General features: G+C 46.1%; 1 non-coding gene across 1 annotated transcript; it reads right to left on the bottom strand.

The window, feature by feature from the left end:
* Nucleotides 1-1,806: 1,806 nt before the first annotated feature.
* Nucleotides 1,807-1,879, bottom strand: TRNAM-CAU (transfer RNA methionine (anticodon CAU)). The gene has a single exon. It is a non-coding gene; the product is annotated as a tRNA-Met (tRNA).
* Nucleotides 1,880-17,097: the final 15,218 nt, after the last annotated feature.

Below are 17,097 nucleotides of genomic sequence, written 5' to 3'. Positions count from 1 at the left end.
TCTGCCTGCAAGGGAATCTCTCTCCTCTCCTGAAAGTGCAGGAGAGTTGCCTCCGCACATTGAAACAGGGAGCAGCTTTTAAACAGCTGCTCAGTGTTTCACTTGAATGCGCTTCCCCAAGGGCAACGCATCATTTGTCATATGGCACACTGTTCCTGTTTGCACCTGGTGCACCTTTTTAAAGGTGCGCCATGTTTAAAGGTGCGCCATGACACAAACAGGAAAATGGCACCATATTCATAATACGGCCCATACTGTCCTTATGTGGCATGTCTCCCTTATTTGATTCATCTCAAACTGAATGTCCTTGCTCAACCCCTACTAAAAGCTGTCTGATCTCCGGTTTAACTTCTATACATATAGAGGGAGCTACCCTATCTCAACCCATAGTTTATAACCCTATTTTCTTCCAATATATTTAATGACTCGCCTGTGCTATAAACAATCTGTCTACTGCCCTCCCATATCTATTCACCTCACCAATGTTTTGCACCCCCTTCCCCAAAAGCAGTCACATTTGCCCCTGTGAGCTCACCCCAAAGATCCCACGGTAATGTACGAAAGGGTTAATTTGAGAACACGATTAAACCCACAAACTTAATAATCATTAGACTAACCATAAAACTCTTGATCGCTGAGTAGCCTGCTACTCGCCAAATTACTTCAATGCCTTGTCTGATGTAATAAGCACTATGTAAACCCACATTGTCTGCACTGTCTATTTTTCCCAGGTGGGGCTCAGCTTTTCCAATGAGGTGGATGATCTTATCTGTTGATTACTGGTAGAAGGGATTCCTGGAGTGACATGCTTGATTTACTACAGTTTCACCTTAATTTAGAATGTTAAATAGGAAGTCCATAAAAAGAAATGCATAGTCGGCAGGATTCGAACCTAGTCGGGGAGACTGCAATGGACTTCTAGTCTATCGCCTTAACCACTCGGCCACGACTACTGAGGAAATGTATGCGGTACATGATGTGAAAGTGTTACCAAATGTACGTACGCCCTGAATTAGATCTCATATTTATATTCAATATGAAACAGAAACACCCTGCATTGTCGGTAGGGATTGTGCAATTGAGGGATGGTGACTGCTCCATAACATGTCAGTTGTTTCAGTTTCTTAACCCTTTATGCTCTGGGATTTCTCTTCTGTACATCTTTCATTTGCATCAGTGGCCTAACCTAAAACGTGCCCCCCCGCAAACCTTGAAGTGGGGCCCTTAAGTCTCCTAAATCTCACACATATTCACTGTCCCTGGGTAAAATGGGGTGGTGGCCACTCTGAAGAGAGTGGGGCCCATAAAGGTTGCCCCCACTCCCTCCATGAGGGCTGCAGGGACATGTGTTCCTCCACCGATTTGCATAAACTGTGCCCATTGTCTCACCTTTCACTTTCCGTAGACACACACTTCCACGCTCGACACTTTTACAAATATCAGGCGTAAACCATTAACCCTTCATGTTCAGAACGTCCTTGTCCGTCAAACAATCCGTCCCCACTCCCCAGGAACAGTCCCATCACCAGGATGTCTCCTGACCCACAATCCCTAAGCAAAGAGAAGACGAAGCGTTGCATTTCACTTCAGATTGTCAAGTCAATCAGGGACGGCCGTGAGAGAGGTGTAAAGTGCATGCAGAAAGCGATCCTTTCCAGACTACCGGCCAGGGTCCAATAACTCCCAATAGGTAGCTTTTTAATTCTCTATATTTATCATTCTTCATTCTACAACAATATTATCTATCAAATATGAAAGGAATTTTTTTAAGTTGAAATGAACTTAATTTGATAATAAAATCAGACTCGCCGAACGTGGGGCTCGAACCCACGACCCTGAGATTATGAGTCTCATGCTCTACCGACTAAGCTAGCCGGGCGTCTGATAGCATTCTCAGATGTGATGTGCCTCTGTTGTGCTTAAAGTGTACTGATAACAAAATATTTATGAGATGGTGGCAACACAAGCTCAACCTGTGCCTGTTTAAGGAGGATGAGGCAGGGAAATGTATGCCTGTCATAGGGACAGCGCTGTTTCTGCCACCTTGATACCCAGGAGGGCACGGAGGGACAGTTAGCGAGTGAGTGCTGGGTGTGGGTTGCTTTATGCTTCCATTTCTCCTTTACAATTTTTCAGTCTTTCCCTCTGACTTTGCTTGCTCTCTGACCCTCTTGTGCACCTGTGCCTTCCATTTTTATGTGGGTGAGTTGCCCTTCCAGACTCAGAGTGCTTAATTTGAGCTGCTGGTTGCCGGTGGGTCCCACTGGCACGCCACTAACTTTTGTGGACTGGGCCTTTTTTTCATCATCAGTGACAAAAAACAAAGAAAGGAAGAAAAGAGGTATAGAAGGAGGAGGTAAAAGATTAAAAAAGTATGAGAGTGAAAACATGTGGAAGGAGAATCTGCAAGAGTGAGATAAAGGAGCGGGTTTGTGTGGTGTTGCGAGAAAGAGGAATGACGTGGAAACCAAGACGAGGCAGTCTTGATATTGGACATGACTAACCATAGCTAGCATCAGCTGCAGGCTTCCAAGCAAAATGTATGTCCCAGCACTTATTCTTTTACAAATTAAGCAGTGCAGTGACTCCCTGTTTCTCTGTCACAAACCTCCCATTTTTTACCGGTCAGGTTTGAGGAACGGTGAAGGTTGTGTTTTTAAAATGTACAAGCGAGCTTTTTAATGTATGTGCGTGTGTCTGTTTGTGTGTGTCTAAGTCCTAGGTCAATGAGGAAATAGGGAGTCACTGGGAAGTCGGAGAAGATGTGGTTTCGCCATGGTGTTAACTCTTATGGTTTCCTCTGTTAGGAGATATCTGCTGTTGACTCTGTTTATTTGCACTAAATCAATTTCCCCTGGTTAAGTAAGTATTACTTCTAGCCTTGGCCATTCGTCCCCCAATTTCATCTGCTCCATCTCATCCACCATGAACATAATAATGTCCCACCACTTTATCATTATCCAACCTAGATCACGTTACTGCCAGTAAGACTGTCTCCCAGCACATTCTATCCCTCATTTTGATCTAAAGTGGCCAAATAGTTGCTAATTCTGTCACTTCTTCTCCAGTCATTAGCCTTTGCAGCCACCATCTCCTTGCCGAAGGAATCAGCCAGTCGCATACACACTTCAAACTCCACCCGCAAATGCACTTCAATCTGCACTCTCACAGACCCGGGCCTAACACTTATGTGGCTTCTCTTATCCTTAAATAATACGTTTTTTAATTTCTCAGAGTCCAACCACCAAATGTTGCAAATTTCCGTTAAACAGCCAGCATTTTCTTGGCCTGAACTGCCATTCTGAGTTCATATCTGCCGCTCAGCTCTCCACAGGGCTTGGTCGCCCCACTCACTGCTGCCGCTCCTGCCTGCCTTTACCGCCTCCTGCCTGCAGATTCCTTATCTCGCAGCCCGCTGCGCCTAGGAATTTCCCGCTGCTCCTGGGAATTTCCCGCTGCTCCTGGGAATTTCCCGCTGCCCGCTCCTTCTTGGAATTTCCCGCCGCTGCCTCCCTGCGGCCCCGCCCCCCTGTGATTCCATTCGCCGCCCCGCTCCCGCCACCCAGCTTCTCCTCCCTCCCGGCTCCTTACTTATGACGCCCCCAGAGCGACCACGCAGCGGACGCGCGCAGCGGGAGCGCCGATTGAGCACCGAAGGTGCGCCAAAGGTAAGCCCGTCTGCGCCCGTCCGCGACTGGCCCGCGCCCAGTGCCATGACCCCTGGCCCTCCCCGCCGAGGCAAGACGACCCGACTGACCTACGCCGCCGCCACTCTCAACGCACTCAATGCCGGCCGGACCCACGCCTGCTGCCGAGCCACCCCGAGACGCACCCACGGACCCTTCACCCGCTGCACCTGCAAGTTCACCTGCCTCCGAACCTGCCCCGCACCCGCCAAGACAAACACCAGCAGCAACCACCTCAAGTGCATCCTGATCAACACCCGCTCCGTCCACAGACACGCCGTGGAACTCTGGAACATCCTCGACGCTACATCACCGGACGTCGCCTTCCTCACGGAAACCTGGATGAACGCCTCCTCTGCACCCGACATCGCCATTGCCATCCCGGACGGGTACAAGATCATCAGGAGGGACCGCATCAACCAGACCGGAGGTGACATCGCCATCGTCCACAGGAACACCATCCGCATCTCGACCGACGCCAACGACTCCTTCGCCGCAGCCGAACATCTCCACTTCCAGATTCACACCGACCCTAAGACAACCCTCAGAGGCACCCTCGTCTACAGACCGCCGGGACCACGCACACAATTCAGCGAAGACATCACAGACTTCATCAGCCCACACGCCCTCCCCTCCACTGACTACATCCTCCTCGGGGACCTCAACTTCCACCTGGAGAACAACAAGGACCGCAACACCACCGCCCTGCTGGAAAACCTCGCCAACCTCGGACTCAAGCAACTGGTCAACACCCCCACCCACTACGCCGGCCATACGCTTGATCCTGTCTTCTCTTCCCGCAAGTACATCACCTTCAGCCACGCCACCGGACTCCACTGGACCGACCACAGCTGCGTCCACTTCAGATTCATAAGATCCATGACCCACCACCACCCGCAACAGGTACCTCACAGGAATTGGAGCAAGATCACCGCAGACCAGCTCACCACCTCCCTCAGCCAGAGCCCACCCGCCAACACAACGGACCCCAACGAAGCAGCCCGCAACTTCACACAATGGCTGACCGCCTGCGCCGACGACCTCGCGCCACTAAAGAACCCTCCCAGCAGACCCAGAAGCAAGAAGGGATCCTGGTTCACCGACGACCTCAAGGACTCCAAGAAGACCTTCCGCACCCTCGAGAAAGTCTGGCTCCTCGACCGGACCACCGACAACATGACCACCCTCAAACACGCTACCCGCAAGCACCACCAGCTCATCCGCACCACCAAGAAGAAATTCCTGAAGGAACGACTGGACAACAACGCCCACGACAGCAAAGAGCTCTTCACTATCGTCAAGGAGTTCTCCAACCCCAGCACCGGCACCAACGACATCACTCCGTCACAAGACCTCTGCGACTCCCTCGCCTCGTTCTTCCACCGCAAGATCGCCGACATCCACAACAGCTTCGGCGCCCCACCCACGCACCCAACCGTCGAACCAACGCCCCCCACCGCCACCCTTCGCACCTGGACCACGGTGACCACCGAAGACACAGCCCGCACGATGAACACCATCCACTCCGGATCACCGACCGACCCCTGCCCACACCACGTCTTCAACAAGGCCGACTCCACCATCGCACCCCAACTCCGGAACATCATCAACGCCTCCTTCAACACCGCCACCTTCCCGGAGAGTTGGAAGCACGTCGAGATCAGCGCCCTCCTGAAGAAACCTACAGCGGACCCCACCGATCTCAAAAACATCCGCCCCATCTCGCTCCTCCCTTTTCCTGCTAAAGTCATCGAGAAGATCGTCAACAGACAGCTGACCGCCTTCCTCGAGACGAACGGATCCCTCGACCCCTCGCAGTCCGGCTTCAGAGCCAACCACAGCACCGAGACCGCCCTCATCGTAGCCACCGACGACATCCGGACCCTGCTCGACAAGGGGGAAACAGTGGCCCTCATCCTCCTGGACCTCTCTGCTGTGTTCGACACGGTCTGCCACCGCACCCTAGTCCAGCGCCTCAGCAACATCGGTATCCAAGAGAAGGCACTGGAGTGGATCATCTCGTTCCTCGCCGGAAGAACACAAAGAGTCCGCCTCCCCCGTTTCGCTCCGAGGCCACCGAAGTCATCTGCGGCGTCCCGCAAGGATCTTCACTCAGCCCCACCCTCTTCAACATCTACATGAAACCTCTCGCAGCCATCGCACGCCAGCACAACCTCAACATCATCTCTTACGCCGACGACACCCAGCTGATCCTCTCCCTCACCAGAGACCCCAACACCGCCAGAACCTGCCTACACGAAGGGATGAAAGACGTCGCCGAGTGGATGAAGGACAGCCGCCTGAAAGTGAACTCAGACAAGACGGAATTCCTCATCCTGGGATCTTCGCCCTCCGCCTGGGACGACTCCTGGTGGCCCCCAGCCCTGGGCACCGCACCCAAGCCAACCGACCACGCACGCAACCTGGGCTTCATCCTGGACCCCTCCCTCTCGATGACCAGACAAGTCAACGCCGTCTCCTCATCGTGCTTCAACACCCTGCGTATGCTTCGCAAGATCTTCCGCTGGATCCCGGCCGAGACCAGGAAGACTGTCACCCAGGCACTCGTCACCAGCCGACTGGACTACGGAAACACCCTCTACGCCGGAACCACAGCCAAGCTACAGAAAAGACTCCAGCGCATCCAGAACGCCTCCGCCCGACTCATCCTGGATGTCCCCCGACGCAGCCACATCTCCAGCCACCTGAGGAACCTGCACTGGCTCCCCGTCGACAAGAGGATCACGTTCCGGCTCCTCACCCACGCACACAAGTCTCTCCACGACCTGGGCCCCAAGTACCTCAACGACCGCCTGACCTTCTACACGCCCACCCGCCAGCTACGGTCCACCAGCCTCGCCCTCGCAGCCGTACCACGCATCCGAAGAGCCACCGCCGGAGGAAGATCCTTCTCTTACCTGGCTGCCAAGACTTGGAACTCTCTCCCCATCCACATTCGGCTGACCCAGGACCATCTCGCCTTCAAGAAACAACTCAAGACCTGGCTGTTCGAGCAGTAGCATACCCCTCCCCCCAAGCGCCTTGAGACCCTCCCGGGTGAGTAGTGCGCTATACAAATGGCATAATTGATTGATTGATTGATATCTAAATGCCAGCCACCCCCATGGGCTTCTCTTCCTTGCATTGCACTGAAGGCTCTAACTGGCACACTCCACCATCTCCTAACAACTGCAACATCACCACTACCCTGGAGCACCACTGATCCATTTTACTCTCCCTAAGCCTAACCTACATCCATTAACTTTCTATATACACCTCGTACCACAAGAAATCCTCATAGACGCTAGCAGCCACTACTTCAGAATTCCATATCACGTGGAAGAACATCACAAAATATATTGCCTGATGAAACCTACATTTCCAGGTGGACGTGAACGCAAATTGCACCTGTTGATCAATTGCTTTCACTATGTTGATTAGAATGGCTTGCTTACTATTCTACTCCTTGCCAGTTTCTTTAGCTCATGACTCAATAATATGCCTACCGAATTGTCCCTCACTGGCTCTCACTGGGCACACATGCACAAAACATTTGCAATAACAAGGATGCAATAACAGCGATGGTGACTGCCCCCTCCTACATTCCAATCTATTAAGCACTTATCTCTCTACCTCAGACCATTTATCAAAATTTCCAATGAGACTTGACAGTATTTGACCCTTAATGAAAGAGCCGGCAGATCTTCTGCCAGCTTCAGAGCCCACACAGTTAAATCATTCCCACATACTCCAGAATGGGTGCTGCCTCCCTCTGATTGACACATGCAATCTCGATCCCTCTAAACAACACATCCTATCAGTCACTTCCCTGTCATGGCTTAGAATAGGATTAGCATGTGCAAAGTTAGCTCTCTCAAAAGGCACAACACCCACCGGTCACTGACCAACATCCTATTGATGACTCTCACCAAAGCTTCATTGTCCACCACAAATGTCACTTACATCCTCGTCAGTTCCTGATCCTAAATTCTCACTTCCAGCACCAGAAACAACTCTAGAAATGCCACACTGTTTCTCTTCCATCTCCATTCATGTGGTCAGTGGAATACACCTGTATTTTATGCCAAAACACCTTCACAATCATATGTTTTCTATATTTTCTAGAACACAGCCCAAATTCAGTTTTCTAGACTGGTTTACAATGTAACCCTGACTACAAGATGTCAATTCTAAGGCATGTAAGCAAGGCCCCAAAGAACACACTGATGTGCTCCCCACCTGACATCATGGAACGGTAAGCACATGTGAACTAGCAGATCAAGGGGAAGAAATGCATGCCCCAATTTTACAGAGGTGCAAACTTTTGAATTTAAGCTGACCGATTTTGAGAAAACAAAAAATGAAGGGGCATAGTAGCAAGAACCTTGTTAAAATGAGCGCCGTTAAACGGCGATAATGGGCTTGCTAATATGCGTTATCGAATTCCAATAGAAGCCCAGGTTAGATGTGCAGGACATTTAGCCTGGGTTTCTATCGGAATTCTATAACGTATATTAGCAAGCCCATTATCGCCGTTTTAGCGGCAGTTTCCTGCCGCTAAAACTGCGATAATTTTAATGAGGTTCTTGCTATTATGCCCCGAAGTTATTATCCTGATTACTTTGAGCCGCTCACATCAGCTGTTGAGAGGTTGTACAAGCCACATTAAAGCTCCCTTAGCATTCCTGTCTATGAACTTAGAGCTGTTTGACTCCTTGAGTGAGGTTGATACTTGCCTTAAGATGTTTATGGCTCCCAAAGCATGCCAGCCTTGTGGGTACTATAGAGGCAATCCCTCACATGAACCTGATCGCCTAGCAAGAGGACAAGTCAGTTCATCTGCCTGGGGCACAGGCTCGTGCACTTGGAAACCAATCACATGACCTGTGCATGTATCGCTGACCTGCTCTGCTCCATGATCCTGCTTTACATGCACCTCATTGGGTGTAACACAACAACTCTCTACACCACCAGTCATCGGCAAAAGCCACCGTTTCACAGACCAGTAAAATATAATTGATGTTACTAAGTCAGTGTAGATGGGAATTATGCTAGAACTCCATTTAGTACGAAATTTGCAAATACATTTTATGTTGCCAGATCTGTGGTAACTTTTTAGGTCTCGCCTGTCGATGCGCATGCGCATCGAGCTTGCGAGACTATTGGGGCTTAAACAGTCTTTAACCAACTTGCAAGGAATCGTGGCGATTCCTTGCAGTGCCCGTGAAATACAAGCTTAATGCTCATGCGCTTAAAAACGCGTGCACATGCCCCCAGCCGCCTGCCTGCCCCTGCTGCTTTCACACCCTCTCGCCGTCTGTTCCCCCTGCTGCGTCATCAAAGGCTTTCACGGCCGGCCGGCCGTGCTTTCAGTTTCACTGCCGGCCGGCCGTGTAAAGTGCGCTTCAAAGGCCGCTCTCCCCGCTCCGCCCCCTCCCCTGCCCGCCGTGTCGCATTTCTCCTCCCCCCTCCCCTTCTCTGCCTTTCCATTTCCATGCCTCGCCCGTCTCCCAGGCATCACTTTTTCTCCCCTTTTCACTGACTCTATACTGTCCCACTTTTATCTTCCTGCACCACGGACTCTCTGGGGCCTCCTGGTACTCAATCATCATATGTAAAGCGCTCTATCACATTTGGGTGAAGATTGGCGCTATAACAAACAGCACAAATACATAGTCCTTCACTCCCTCTACAACGCCCCCGATACACAATAACACTGGCACTCCCTCTTCTCACTCTTACGGCCTCTTCCCCGGGATCAAGCCACACTTTCAGCACTGCAACCCTTCCCTTTTTGTGGCCGCCCCTTTCCCTCTCCTTCACCTCGACTGTCCCTCCAGCCACCCACAGCACTGGCTAGCCTCCTTCCCCGGCCGCACTTCACCTGCCCTCCTCAGTGGTTTGCTTTCCATGCCTCGCCCGTCTCCCAGCACGGGCTCTCCCTTCTATCGCGAGCCTTTCCCCGATCACTGCCGCACTACCTCCCCGCACCCCTTTTCCACCGCCGTGACTGGTTACCTCTTTTGTGTGTGCGTGTTTGTTTTCTTTAAGGGCGCCCGAATTGTCTTCATCTTTCACAGTTCTTTGCGTGCACTCTTGGTTTACTTTAAGGACGGTGAAATAAAACAAAAAAAGTGTTCAGCTGCCTCCTCCTTTAGCGATTTAGCATTACTCTTATTGCTAACACCCCTCCCCACCCCCTCAAACAGCACACTGTGGCCTAAACACAGGTCTCGATATCCTGCAGAGCCATTCCTTCATTCTAACTGGCGCCACCTACATTTACGTTGATGAAAGGCCGAAACAATTCCCAGGATCAACTGTCGGTGGCTTTCCCTCGCTTGCAGCCACATGTCCCAGCTGCCCGCTGACTGGCAAGAGCAGGATTTGTGATCATTTGTCTTCCTTCACTTTGTGTGTGGCCTAACTTAGCATAACTGCCAGCGATCACACAGTTATTCCGTGGCTTTGTTTGTACCGGTGCCATAACGTTCCCAACAAATGCAGACTAAATTTTTTGAATGAATACCACAAATAAATGTTTTGGCAGGAAAATAACCCGTTACACCTACTTAATGCATATGGAAATTGCTCTTACTCATTTTATATAGCGCAAACTCGACCTGAAGGTAAGTTTGGGAAATATTTCATGAATGCATTACGTGCATCCATATGTCCCAGCCGCCCGCTGACAGGCACGGGCAGTATTTGTGATCACGAAATATGCACAGTGGCACAACAAAGTAGGCTGACAGAAATAAAGAGCGTCAGTCATATGGCTTTATTTACCTCCTTTATGTCGCCAAGGCATGTGCTAATGACAGGCGTTCTGACAGCGCGGCCAACATCAGACACGCATGCCCGAATTGTCTTCATCTTTTACAGTTGTTTGTGTGTGCGCTTGGTTTTATTTAATGCCTGTGAAAGATAACAGAACGGTGTTCAGCTTTCACAGTTCTTTGCTTAATACTTGTTTTTAATCTTAGTGAGGTTCAGAAAACATGCCTCTTTTGTTGAAAACACACTCCTCCTTTTTATAATACTTAAAACATTGTAGCAGTGTTCTGAAAAATGACTTGTTTTGCAGTTGAGTACACTCAACTTCCCACTCCCCTACAAATTTGTCAACTCCCCAGGTCCATCGCCACTTCTCTGAATAGAAGCCGTCTTTGCAGTGGCTTTCAGAGCCACAGGGAGCCAGACACATAATTCTATTACATTTTCAGGGCTATTTTTACATGCTGGCTGCCCTCTTCTTCCCGTTGGCTCACTGCACAAGTGTTACTGGGACAGACAGGGGGCACAGCATAGACAAAGGGGTCACCTCCACCTCCCAAGTGGACAATAGCAACTGCGTCGCGGTCCGCCATGAGTGTATTTAACATGGACAGCAATGTTGTGGGGGCTCCGTGCAGGCCTCCAGATGTCTCAGCCCCACTTTGCTGCCATTCAGTGCCCATACGCTAGGCTCCCGGCTCCCAACGGGAGGGAGCAGCTTAACTTCTAAAGTCACCGCCTGTTGTGTCCCCACGGCAGATTCCTCTGTGATAAAACTGCAGGATCAAAGGCAAGTTGTCGTAAAACCTCTTTCTGCAGACCGGACAGTCTTCCGCTCTGTGAAAGCCGCGGGGTCTCCTTTAATTGTCCACAGACAGCTGCCGAGGTGAAACTCATCACATCTGTTTATTTCCAAAGCCCTACTTCCTTCCTTCCGGCAGCTGTGGGGTGCAGCCAATAATGTGCCGTGGCTCCTCACACTTTTCAACTCATTTGAATGTATATAAAGCAATACCTGGTCGATAATTAATAGTGCAATGTCCAGTGGCTCTCAAGATTAAAGTATTTTACTTAGCTAAAAGGTGGTTTTAAATAAAGAAATGTTTGCCCGTAGAATGGATTACAGGTAGGAGACAGAGGTGAGTGGCTTACCTTTGTTTAAACAATTTGTGCATGGTTTTGCCACACACACACACAACCACAGACACATACCCACACACATACCCACACACATACCCACACACATACCCACACACACAACCACACACACACACACAACCCCCACACACACAACCCGCACACACACAACCCCATACACACACACAACCCCACACACACACAACCCCACACACACAACCCCAAACACACATCCCCACACACACACACAACAACAACCACACACACACAGCCACACACACACAACCACACACACACAACCCCACAAACACACAACCACACCCCAGGGTAGCAAAACATAGCATAGCAAAACAAAACATAGCATAGCATAACAAAACATAGCATAGCATAACAAAACATAGTATAGCATAACGAAACACAAAAAACATAGCATAACAAAACACAACAAAACATAGCATAGCACAACAAAACGTAGCATAGCACAACAAAACATAGCATAACAAAAAATATAGCATAACAAAGCATAGCATAACAAAACACAACAAAACATAGCATAACAAAACATAGCATAGCATAACAAAACACAACAACACATAGCATAACAAAACATAGAAAAACACAACAAAGCATAGCATAGCTTAACAAAACACAACATATCATAGCGTACCAAAACATAGCATATCAAACACAACACAACATACCATAGCATAACAAAACATAGCATAGCAAAACAAAGCATAGCATAATAAAACACAACAAAACATAGCATAGCATAACAAAACATAGCATAGCATAACAAAACATAGCAAAGCTTAGCATAGCAAAACATAGCATAGCAAAACATAGCATAGCATAACATAGCATAGCAAAACAGCATAGCATAACATAGCATAGCATAATAAATCAAAGCATACAATAGCAAAACATAGCATAGCATAACAAAACAAAACATAGTATAGCAAAACAAAACATAGCATAACAAAACATAGCATAACAAAACACAACACATAGCATAACAAAACACAGCAAAACACAACAAAACGTAGCATAGCTTAACAAAACGCAACATATTATAGCATAGCAAAACATAGCATAGCATATCAAACACAACAAAACATAGCATAACAAAACATAGCATAACAAAACACAGCATAGCATAACAAATCAAAGCATAGGATAGCAAAACATACCATAGCATAACAAGACAAAACATAGGATAGCAAAACAAAACATAGCATACAACATCACTCAGCACGACCACAGCATCACTCAGGGGCACCACAACATCACTATGCTCTTCCACAGCATCACTGAACCCCACTGCATCACTCGTCGCCACCACAACATCACTCAGCGCCACCACAGCATCAATCTGTGCAACCATTCAACAACAACTGGTTCAAATATGTTCTCTCAATGTTTCAAGCTTTATGACAAATGTCACAAAAAGATGTTAATATTTCACTTCTGTTCTTGGATTTTCGTCACAATAAAATACACTGAAAATAATCTTCACAAAACTTATTTACAAAACTTTAAGCTATTGCCATTATCAATTACAATAACTTTTATTTAAGTATTAATTATTGAAACAAAATTAAAAGCCATTGTTATTTGTAATATCAATACATGTAAGTCACGTAAATACAACACATATTGCATTACAAATGCTATAGGTGTCACATTTGTGAAAGTTATAACTATTGGCATTGTAAATAACAATGCTACTAATTTCGCTATTTTCAAAACCAACACATAAATAAAAAAAATTGTAATTTACAATACCAATAGCTCAAACTTTCCTAATGCGAGACCTATTGCATTTCCAATTTTTAGGTTTGGCTCTTTTGTGAACAAACCCACTCCTGAAACAAGCACTGGCGTTGCCAATAGGTCTCGCAGTAGGAAAGTTGGAGCTATTGCATGCCTTTTATTTTTGTTTTCTTTTTAAAAAATTAAAGGGCTTTGTCATTTACAAAACCAATAGGTCCAACTTTCCTACTGCGAGACCTATTGGCAACGCCAGTGCTTGTTTAAACCAGTGTGCACTCAGTGTACATATAGCTCACAAATGATGAGATGGAGATTGATTTGCAAAGAAAATGTCTTACTGAGAGGCATTTTCTGCTCAAGCCAGTTTGCTTATATTGTCTTGCAAGATTTTTTGTATGCAAGGTGCGTGTTCACTTAAAAAATCATTTGCATGAAACACAACATTTTGCTATGAAAGTGTAATTTCACCAATGTTTCATGGACTTTTCGCAGAAGTAACTCATACATCAGTTCAGGATTTACATTGTGAAAACACTTTCCTTGCGTATGGGGTAAAAGACAATCCACTATAATTAGGGGAACTGGAATTATGTAATTCTCCAACTGAGGCATTTTTCACATATTTATGAATTCATCGCATTTGTCAATTCAATTCAATTCAATCTTTAATTCGGTATAAAATAATAAAAAAGGTTAACAATAAAAATACAGTACAAGAATTTCCACAATGCATCGTGTTGAGCATAGGATACACTACTGCTAAACACACTGGATACTACATGGAATAATCGACCAATTTTGTGATGTTGGAAAGATATATCAAAAGTTTAGCAATTTTGTATGGTAATATATAAAATTAATAAAAGCAGATATGAGGAATAGACATATTAGGTCATTACAAAAATTCAACAGTACAGTTAGATAAATACCTCTAAAATTATATATAAAAAACACTTGCTTCATTAATGAATATTAAGACTGAAATATAAATCATTATACATTTCATATTATAATCATAGTATGCACGTGCCAAGTTCATTAAAGTTTTACTTTTTGTCAGCCCAGAGTTTCAGGCCTTCTCTTTTCCTTACCAAGCTTACCCCAAACAAATACCTGCTAATACTAAAAGTCACTGTTTGTGACGCATCAGGTCATAGTAATCTTTCTGCTTCATGGCAGGATCTAATACCAAGAAGAGGACAAATGGGTTTAATCAATTTCTTCCTATATTGCAAATAGGCTAGGCAGAAGAACAGTAGGTGTGATTCGTTCTTTATTGCACCTGAATCACATGATACACATCTGCCCTCCTCCGCTTCGCCTGGCGCCCATTTCACAGTGTTTACCTTTATCTATAGGACACCATAGCGATATTTAAAGTATAAAGATTTAGCTTACTGTGGCTGTATTTCATCTAAAAAGGGCTCAAATTTCCAAACTGTTTTTATTTGGAGGAACTGTGATGTAAACAATCCCACAGTAGAAGAATGGTACAAAAAAAATGTATAAAAGAACAATAGGTCTTCTTTAAAAGCTTTTTTGAGATCGTGGTCAAACCAGAGGTCTCCTCCCAAAAGTGCCTAAGTCCCAGTTTAAAAAACAGTTGTGTATATGCTTTAGCCAAGCCAAACCTATACCTTTAGTAAGTCCTAGAATTTCCTCAAGACCATCTCTATAATGAATAAGCTCATTCGTGCACCACAGGCAAACCCAAAATAACAGTGGTCTTCGGTGAGCCTGGTCATCCACACTGTGAAAATTTAGATCCATCAAAACAGGGTTAAGTAGTGTATGTGTCGGAAGACTTAGTACTTTCCTAAGAAACTTATTTTCACCCACCTTGAATGTATCATTCGTCAGGGGGCCCCACAGCTCCGCCCCATACAATGAAAGCGATTGTGCCTTATATTAATACACTTCAAGAGCGGGCGAGACTGCTTTGGATAAACTACTTTCTATTTTCCTTATTAATGGGAAAGTGTTTTGAAGTAGTATAGTTTTGATTTTTACTAGCTGTGGTCTCCAAGTCATTTTTGAATCCAAAGTAATACCTAACTAGTTAAAATCATGCACATACCCAATATTCTGGATGTTCACAGTTAGATTTTTCCTGAAGGTTTTATGTGGGTTAACTGCAATGTATTTAGTTTTGCTAGAGTTTATTTCTAGCCCCTTAGCTTTGCAGCATATCCCAAATAGATTTAATAAATTTTGCAAACATTTCGGAGTTTGGGAAATTAAAATTGTGTCGTCAGCAAAGAGGATTGATGGTACAAGCACCCCCCCCCCTAGCTTGGGAGAATCATGATCGCACCCGAAGGTATTCAGGGATGTCAGTGACGTATAGCAAAATTAAAGTGGGAGCTAAAATGCACCCCTGTTAACCCTAATCGGTTTAGTTAGTTCACCTAGTGGACCCCATCTGACCCTTGTCCAGTTGTCTTCGTGTAATCTTATTATCTATAGAAGAATTTACCCCAGAACCCCCTGATTTTTTAGGGACTTCCAAAGGAGGTTTCTGGGGATAAGGTCTCACACTGCCTTTAGGTCCACAAAGGCGATATACAAATGGCCCTTCTTAAATATTGTATATTTCCAGGCTATACAAAGAAAGACATCTAAAAACCTGGTCAATTGTGCTAGTCTTTGATCTAAAACCTGCCTGATATTGTGATAAAATGTTATATTCCTCAATCCAGTTAGTCAGTTTATAAAAAATTTGCCTAGCATATATCTTCTGGAAACCGTCAATAAAACAAATTGGTTGATAGTGTGAGGGGTTGTGGTGATCGCCCTTCTTAAAAATGGTTGTAATCTCTGCCCCTTTCCAAGTTTCTGGTAGGGGTACGCCCAAGGCAACAGAGTTACACAACAGATTAATATAAGGGCCCCAAACACCTTTATCATGCTTCCATAAGTCACCCCATTTATCACATAATCCATTATCCTCTGCATAAACTGGAGATTTTAATAGCAAAATAAAATAATCCTAGCTCAAATGGTTCAAAAGTTACTAAAATCTCTTTTACCTGTCATGTTATGCAGTGGAAGGTCCTAAGCAAAGGTTGCCTGGTCATCTTTCAGTTGCTTATTACTATATTTGGATGTGAAAATAGTACTGATGAGGTGAAAACGTTGCCCTGACAGTATTAACATGTGAAAAAATGTGAGAGAGACACAATTATCAACTAATATACTATCACAAAATGTGCCGCATTTGGCCGCCTAATTTGCTTTGTCTTACCATATAACTCACCCGAACCTGCTGCATAATTCCGTCCACCCCTGCTGCATAATTCCAGTGTCCCTGACTTATAAATGTTTCCCAATCTATAGTATCAATATTCGGCCACATGTAGGGGATAAAATAACTGATATGTCTCTTTGTTCATTTATCGAATCGTATCAGTACATAAACATTTTCAAGGATGTGTTTAGAAACATACAGCTCTAAGAAATGCTACATAATGGAGTAAACATTCTACTGTGCTAAAAGCCAAAACCTACATGTAAAAAAACAAGAAAAAACCCACATATATCTGTATATGAGCTATGATTTTGGTTTGTTGATAGCAATCGAGGCAACCAGAGATTGGTCAACATCTGCCAACTGGGCAATAGGGGTCAAACTAAGGGGGAGCCAGCCGTTGTTGTTGGGATCGGGCACCCACAATTTGACCTCCCTACCAGTCTCGACTGAGGCAGCACGGCGGCACCCTTCTCT

The sequence above is a fragment of the Lissotriton helveticus genome, chromosome 12 (assembly GCF_964261635.1).
Source record: "Lissotriton helveticus chromosome 12, aLisHel1.1, whole genome shotgun sequence".
Classification (NCBI taxonomy): Eukaryota; Metazoa; Chordata; class Amphibia; order Caudata; family Salamandridae; genus Lissotriton; species Lissotriton helveticus.
Note: the sequence above shows the minus strand (reverse complement) of the source record. Positions and strands in the feature narration are given on the sequence as shown.